Source organism: Vespula vulgaris, chromosome 6 (genome assembly GCF_905475345.1).
Source record: "Vespula vulgaris chromosome 6, iyVesVulg1.1, whole genome shotgun sequence".
In the NCBI taxonomy this organism is placed as follows: domain Eukaryota; kingdom Metazoa; phylum Arthropoda; class Insecta; order Hymenoptera; family Vespidae; genus Vespula; species Vespula vulgaris.
The window spans coordinates 2,908,270-2,916,738 of record NC_066591.1 but is presented as its reverse complement, the minus strand read 5'-3'; the positions used below and the strand labels follow the sequence as shown (position 1 = coordinate 2,916,738).

The window sequence follows — 8,469 nt, the reverse complement described above, 5'->3', positions numbered from 1 at the left end:
TTATAAATTCGAATCACTATTTATATAACAATATGTCTATATCATCATCTCTAAAAAAGAGAGAGAGAGGGAGAAAATAAAACGAAACGTGTTCTTATATTATCTCCTTTTTCTTTCGCATATGATGAAAAAAAAAAAATGGAGAGAAAAAGAGAGATGGAGAACGCGTTGAAAACAGAGAGAAAGGGATCACGGTGGAGGGGATGAGAGAGAAAGAAAGGAAGAGCGAAGGAGAGAGAAAGCACGCGGAAAGGTGAGAGGAGGACGAAGAAGGGGTGGAAGGCTGGTGGAGACTGCGTCGGAGTGGGAAAGCGTTGCCGAACGCCACAGTAGGGTGGGAGGGATGAGACGGAAGGGCGAGGATAACTAGTGAGAGAGAGAGAGAGAGAGAGAGAGAGAGAGAGAGAGAGAGAGAACGAGTGAGAGAGAGAGAGACAGAGAGAGACGACGAGGGTTGGTTCGCCAAGCTCAGTTACGCCGCGCCCCTTGCGAAGAGCGCTGCGCCTCGCGAGCGAGATCGTAGTATCTTTGCTTTTCGAACGAGCCCTTTTGAACTTGTACAACTTCTACGGACAACTCGTGTTATCGTCCCTTTTCATTTATCGTCCACGATCAAGTAAAATTTCTGAGCGTGCGGTATATTTCATTTTATCGTGGAAAAAGGGAAATAGAAAAGCAGAGAAAGGGAAAAGAAAAAGCTCGGAAATGTTTCGTAATCAGGAGAGAGCACGTGTTCGTGCTTGAAAACGTTTTCATCAGATTGGTATCTTGATCGAGATGAAGTGACATTTTTATTCTGGAAGTAAATATAATAGAGACCGATAAAGAGGAAAGTTTTAGTGTTTAGTGTTACTACGAACAAAGTTTCGTGGCTGGTCAAAGACAGTCGTGTGATTGTTGGATCGGAATAAAGGTTTCGAGTTGGAAGGAAATAGGCGAAGGGAAGAGTGCCCGGGAAATCTTTTTAATATATTCTCGAGTGGAGGGAAATGTTGGCTGCGCAGTTGAGAACGTGTCAACGAGGGAGAACTTGAGAGAGACAGAGAGAGAGAGAGAGAGAGAGAGAGAGAGAGAGAGAGAGACAAAGGGGAGAGAAGGGAAAAAGAAGGGATATCTAGAAATTGAGTTAAGCTCCGGTAGACAAGTAAAATAAGAGGAAGAAAGAAGATGTGAGAGGTCGTAAGGCCAGAGAAAAAGAACAAAAAAAAAAGAGAGAGGGAGAGAGGAGTTGGAGAACAAGAAGAGGGCGGTACCGCGCGCGCAGAGACGCACTTCTATGAGTTATATGACATAGAAAACAGCTACTACGTGAAAATCTCCAAGTGAACTCAATGATAAACTTCTCGCATAAGGAAGCTTCTAGCTCGAAGAAATTTTCCAACTAAACTGAGAAGAAAATCTGTCTGAATCCGTGTGATGGACGAAGCGGAACCGAGCGGCGAATCGACAACGCTGGTATTTTGAGAGAGACCATCCATCAAAGGTAAATAGATCGCACGTTTCTCATCCCTGATTGCAATTTCGGCCCTTACTAATACCAACGTTCGCTCTTCGCTCTTTCCTCTTCCTTTCGATGTTCTCTCGTTATAGTTGAAATCTATTCGCGAAAAGCTTTATTGACTTTTTCGTCGATAACCAACTCCGTGACGATGGCTTTTATCCTCCTCGGGACACTTTCGATGGATTCAATCAAATCGTTTTATCAAATTAAACGTTCTACCAAAATGAGATTCCTTTTCTTACTTTTTCTCTTTTTATTTCTACGCTTCGAACAAATCCTTTTCTTTTTTTTTTCTTTTTCAATAAATTGATATTTAGATCTTGTAATAATAATTGTTATTGTTATAATAAAAGTGATTGTTGTTATTATTATAAGTAATAACGATAAACACTTTGATTATATTGTCATTGAATGAATTCACAGTCGATAAACATTAGAAGAACAAATTCGAAAGAAATATCTTGACATAGAAGTTTTGAACGAGCTTTTAACGGTGTGGGCGGAAACATTGAGACTCGAAAGCCTCCGCGCTATCTCGTAGCCCTCTCCTGACAGTCTAGAACTTGCTAGATTTGGGCGGGCAAGCGAGCGTAGGTACAAGTTTTAAAAGTCGAGAGCCCGCCGCTTCCGAAACTTTTCCGAAGAACTCGACGAATAGAATAAACTTGTGTCTGTATCTCTTCTCTGTGTTCTTACGTGTATATAGATGTAGATATACGAGTATTATCGGGTAGGTTCGTAGATGGGTGTTGCTCCAGATGCGTCTACCCTTCGAATGGTATAACGAAATGGGGCAGAAGTTATCCACCCTTTTTATTTTGCCGTGTGTTTCGTATATACATTGCACTTGATCGTCTAGGTCGAGATCTATCGAGGAACTTGAACTCTGTCCTCGACTTTGTTCACTATTTGTTTTTTTTCCTTCTATTCGATTGTTTAAATCTTTTGCGAATTGAAATAAAAAAAGGAAAAAGAAATCTGTAGCTTATAAATATTAATAATTGTAAAATATATCTATATATTATATTTTCAGATAATGCTCGTTAAAAAGAATTATTTTATTCTATTTCTCTCTCTCTCTCTCTCTCTCTCTCTCTCTTTCTCTCTCTAATGCTTTTAGTGTGAACTTGGAAGGCGTTAAAATTTGGCGGGCGTTCCCTTTGTCAAAGTACCCAATGATTAATCGTGCGTTTCTGCTTCGCACCAACCTTTGCAAGCATTGAATATGTACGCTGATCTCTCTCTCCCTTTCTCTTCTAATATATACATAGTGCCAAATACATATATATTATATATATATATATGTTTGTATATGTATATATACACGTATGTGTATACCAGCTTTGTGAGCAGTGAGAATTCGTCAATGTCGGAAATCGGAGCGAAAGCTGGGTGAATGATCGACCACGGTTGAGCCTTTACACAATGTTTCATTCTGTATATGTTTCAATCGCATTATTTTCGCGAGAACGATATTAGGCATAATAACCACATAAGAGTTCGGTATTGTCATGTTCGTTCGAAGTAGATTAAATTGTCACTTATATTACGTTTCTTTCAAGAAAATTCTCATAATTTGACACATCACGCAAAACTATATTTCTTTTCCAAATACAATTTCCAAAAAATAATATATCCAATAAATATTTATTTTTGTTTATGTAGTAAGAGAACAAGTGACCTATTTTTCTTAGGATTAATCTAATGTATTCTTTTTCGTATTTCGACATTTCTTATTTTCATAATAATATTATATATATATATATATATATATTATGTATATATAGATTTATATCATTTTATATAAGATATATCGAATAGGATAAATTCGGCAGAAGATAGGAGAGCACGGGATTTTTCCAGAAAAACTCCGAGACTTCGATTTCAGTCCTTTCTCGTGAGAAGTATATTCTTCGTCGCTTTTATTTCCTTATCGGATATTCGGTCCTGCCGATATTTGTTATTCCAACGACATCACGCATAAACTCCCCAGTCCAAATCGTCGTCCTTCTTATTCGATATTCGCTCGCTCGAAATAAATGGCCGCGTGCTGAATTAATGATCTTCGATTTTTCCCTCACATACATACATATATATATACATATATACACACATATATAAATACATACATATATATATATATATATATATATATATATATATATATTTATTTATATATATTCGGCTCTGTTTATATCCTATCACAAAATCAAATAAATGCTATCATTCAGAACCAATATCGAGATGGTGCTAACAAAAGATACGTCACGAACTAAAAAAGAAATGGACGATTTGAAATCGGCCACATTTTATAAAAGGTTTTCCACGATGATAAGGAAGCGGATGATCTCACGAGTCCTCGTCTTGGCAGAATAGCTTCTCGTTTCGAGTAATTGGCCGTCTAGTTGTATGGTCGAACGTTAAAACATCTTATACGATGCGATTGAGGCAAGCGCCGGAAAGTTTCGTTGTTGCCAAGCGATATCCTTCTCTAATTGACCGTTGGGATTTAATTTTCTCATTTTCTTTATTTTTACGATGAACTTTCTTTCTCTATTTCTCTTTCTTTCTCTTCCTGTTTTTCTCATTCTATACTTTTGTGTGCTTTAGTTAAGTACCCATTTAGACGTCAGGTAAATGTACAAAAATCACTCGAAATTTATGAAAAATCGATCTAATTTCTCCTCATCGTTTATTTAAAAGAGATTTTGATGACGCGAAAGAACAGACGACTTAAATGGCTTATTAAGCAAAGTGCTTCAAGAACTTTTTTAGGGAAATCCTAAGTATTCCTCCTGAGGCGTCGAGCCGGGAATATACTTGTATTAACGTCGTAGGATTCCAGTGATCGATTGCAGCAGGTCGAGGGGAAGCTCTTCCATTAACTCATCTCCGATCGAAGACAGAAACCAATTAGTATCAGGACTGATCTTACGACAAAATCGATTCGTCATGATGTAAATTAAACTCTGAACGTTCGAATTGAATTCCTTATTTTCTTCAGTGATTGTAATAAAAGTTTATAGAAATTTTCTATCGTAGATGATTGTTTCTTATAAAAAAAAGAAAACAAAAATTGTAATATGCTATAGTTAACGAAAAACTACGAACTTTGCTGTGTGATAACGAAATACGTTCGTTCGTTAGATCGAACAAATAATAATCAAATGAAATAACATTCGTTCATTCCAGTTTCACGTTTTCCTTTCAAAAAAGGAATGGAGGGAAAAAACGAATAGCCCGGTGAACAGAATTATTCTTTGGGCAGTAAAGTGACATTATTTCGTATCATCGCGAGAATGTGTTTTCTGCACGTCACATGTGTTATTTTCCACGGAATGGAATGACCAGCTTGATAGCGAAAAGGGAATTGTTCGAAAAAAGGAAGACAAAAAAAAGGTACAAATATATATTTTCTCGAAAGATTCATAAATTTAGAACGTGATGTATAAGAATGATGGACGAGTAAGTAATAACAAAAAAAAAAAAAAATTAAAAAGAAAAAAAATTAAAAAAGAGAGCAAAAAAGTAAAACAGAGATAAAGATAGAAACAGAGACAGAGACAGGGACAGATAGAGAGAGAGAGAGAGAGGAAATGAAAGAAAAATAGAACGCGGACGAGAAGGCTGGACATTTTCGAGGCAAGGAAACACGTTAATCTCGCCTCTTTATTTCGAGGTCTTAGATAGAAGTAAAAAAGAAAAGAGGAGAATTTTACTACAGCCAAAGCTGAAGATGAAGAAGAAAAGGAAAAGTTAAAGGATGATGAAGAAAGAAGATAAAGGAAAGAAAGACGAAAATGAAGAAGATGAAGAGGAGAAAGAAAATGACAAAAATATAGAAGAAGAAGAAGAAGAAGAAGAAGAAGAAGAAGAAGAAGAGGAGGAGGAGGAGGAGGAGGAGGAAGAAGAGGAAGTAGACAAAGAAAAGGAAAGTTTAAGGAACATTTTTCTCGTAGCGAGCGAACTTGGAAATCCAAAAGAAATTGACTTAGGTCCGTTCGCGCTAAGAGGAGCGAGAAGAAGGAGAAAAAGAGGCGGAGCACCTTCCACGACGAATTACTCTTGTCGGTCTCACGTCATTTCTTTTCTCGACATCTCGTTTGGCATGTATCAACGTAGGAAGGTCGAGCAGACGCGAAGTACTCGTGATTGCGTTTGCATACTCGACGAGGTTGATGTAATTTATGGGAGCATGGGAATAATCGCGTTCTCTTTCTCTATCCCTCTCGTCGTTCACTCGCAAGCTCGATCTCGTAGCTTCGATTATTTCCCCTTTAATCTGTTCCCGATAGGTACGTACGATTAGACGACTATACGGATACGGAGGAAGTACTGGAGAATCCTAGCAATAGGCGATGCTGGTGTACCATGTAGTTTGAGTTTAACCGTGGATACTATTCTCTCTCTCTCTCTCTCTCTCTCTCTCTCTCTCTCTCTCTATCTACCTATCTCTATCTCTATCTCTCTCGTTTCACAAGCTTATGACCTTTTCGGTGTTCACGATCGACGAGATCACCCTGCTGTGAGTCCACTCTTCTTCTCTTTCTCTCTCCCTCGCATACGTTGCAACCCCGCTGTTGCAGCAGACGTATACGTATTGCAGTTCGATCGATCGCTGAGAATGAAATTGCTTCGCGATCTGCGATCAGAATTGGTTGCTATGGGATAGCTCAATGGGAAAGTGGTGAACGACGAGTGGTACCGAGAGTTGGATGGGGATATGGAAGGGAACAAACAGGCCGAGCATTTTCTGCGAATCGCCAGCAAATATAGTACCGCTCTTACTTATACGTATACTACTCACGCGCGGACTTGTACTTTTACGCCGAATGATTTTATATTTCAACAAATTTTCTTTTCGGTGCAACTCTGTTCTATAGAAAGAGAGGGAAAGATAGAGAGAAAGAGAGGGAGAGAGACAGAAAAGAAAGAGTAATATGTTGTAACCCGGAGTTTTAAATAAAATCCTGTAAATTTGCGTCAGTTTTACGAGTCTTGATTTTACAAATTGCTCGAAGTTTGTAAAACATTCGAATACAAGAAAAAAGGAAAAACAAAAAAGATCTTGATCGTTAAACAAGTTCCGGAGTTATATTAACTTCTTAATTTCCGATCCGTGATAAGGGCGACGAATTGCGACTAGCCATCGTAATTTCCTTTTGAAAAATATTCCTGTGCTTGAACGTCACTGGACGATCGATCGTGGCAATCGCGTCGATGCTACTTTGACGATTCGTTTCGTTCGATCTCCGGTAGACGTCTCACAAATTCGCAACTTCGTAATTTATTCGCGGTGATCAATCATAGAAGAGAGAAATGGCGGGATATCATAGCACGTATTACGTATGGATAGACGAGATCACGGTTTTCTTTGACGCGTGCCACGCTCTCTCATCGCATTGTCGCTGAGCGCAAGCAATATCAGGATACGAGAATTGGACGCATTGAGAGAACGATATAGCAAATGGCAATCTCGTATGATCTTCGTATTAATGTTCACGGTGCGTGTACCGTGATGATCCATATCGAAGATCGATCGGTGTTAGCTAGTCCTCACAACAACAATCTCGATAATCGATTTTCCTCCAAAATGATATTTCCTTGATGAGAGAAAAGCCTTTTTCCTCGACGATCGATTTTAAACCACCGACAGATGTTGCCGATATTAGAATCGGATATCAGGCAATTTCAAATGAAGCTGAGAAAAAGAGAGATGAAGGACATTTATTTTAAGATAAACTGAAAAGTTCCATAGAGCCGGTAAATGATTTTTCCCTAGTTACGTCCACTAATTAAAGATCCAATATCTTCTCGATGCAATCGTGACTTGGAAGTTCGTGGTGGCACTGTAATCCGGTTAGCCTCGGCAAATTGATCTAAAGAGTTATATAGATCCGATAATAAAGTAGGATCCAAGTGCCAAGCATCCATAATCAAGACGCGAAAAACGCCGAAGCTGATATTGGCTTCAAGCCCAGCGACTTTATTTACTGCGGCCTTTTCTTATTCTCGTTCCTTCTTTTTTCTTTTCTTCATTCCTTTTTTTTTCATTTTCCCCTTTCACAAAAATAAGGTTTGCTTTATAAACGATAGTTCGACGAACTTTGAGAAATCATTTCACGGTGGTTTTCCTAGATTTTAAACTACTTTCAAATAAAAACGAGCAGCAAAGAAAATTCACCAAGTTCGTGTAATTTAATAATTCGTTGAATATACTAGACTTTAAATTCATTTCTTTCTTTCTGAATAAAAAAAAAAAAATTGGTATGATTTAGTTTTCACCGTGCTAACTTTTGGATCTCTCAGTCAATGTATTTACAATTAGAAGAGGTTACTCACGGAATATGATATTTAACGAGCGCTTTTATGCGTCCCATACACGGTACTCTATTCGATAGGTCATAGCAAGCGAACACGCGGGTCACAAATTTAACGAAGCGTGTTTGAAACACGCCTACGAATCGCGCAACGGGCTCGCGGATTTCGGGCTGGCATAACGCAATAGCCGAAGTCTCGCGCATAATGTATGTACTATGGAGAAAATTATTTAGAGTACGAGAGCTGTGTTATTTCGACGACCTTCCGCACGATCGATTCGCATTACTTTTTCGTTTCTGTTGCTTTTGCAAAATTTTTTTTTCCCAAGCCGACGGGCGCACTCGCAACACGTTCCATTCTCTTTCGATTTTATTTTTCTCTGCCCTCTCGTTATTTCTTCTCGTTTATTTTTTTATTTTGTGAATTTAGAAAAAATAATGAAAATAAATAAAACTCGGAGTCATTCAAAATCGACTGAAATACAAAATCATATGGACACGCTTTACTTTGAAATTTCTGTTAACTTAGTTGAGGTTTAACACGATTCACGTCTGTGAAACGGAACCGAAATATATTCAGGTTCTGTTGCCTGGGTTCACATTTATTAACCTTTGAAACCCTCAGGCACGTATATTTCACTTGAACTT

At 38.2% G+C, this 8,469-nt stretch overlaps 1 protein-coding gene across 4 annotated transcripts in view; it reads left to right on the top strand.

The window, feature by feature from the left end:
- Positions 1–459: 459 nt before the first annotated feature.
- The window catches only part of LOC127064909 (zwei Ig domain protein zig-8-like), a 141,557-nt gene continuing 133,547 nt past the window's right edge, over positions 460–8,469 (top strand). For 3 of the 4 annotated variants that reach the window (XM_050996569.1, XM_050996567.1, XM_050996568.1), the window contains exon 1: positions 460–1,483. The gene's annotated coding sequence lies outside the window, so the exon portion shown is untranslated. The remainder of the gene's footprint in view (positions 1,484–8,469) is intronic. The other variant, XM_050996570.1, reaches the window with a different exon arrangement.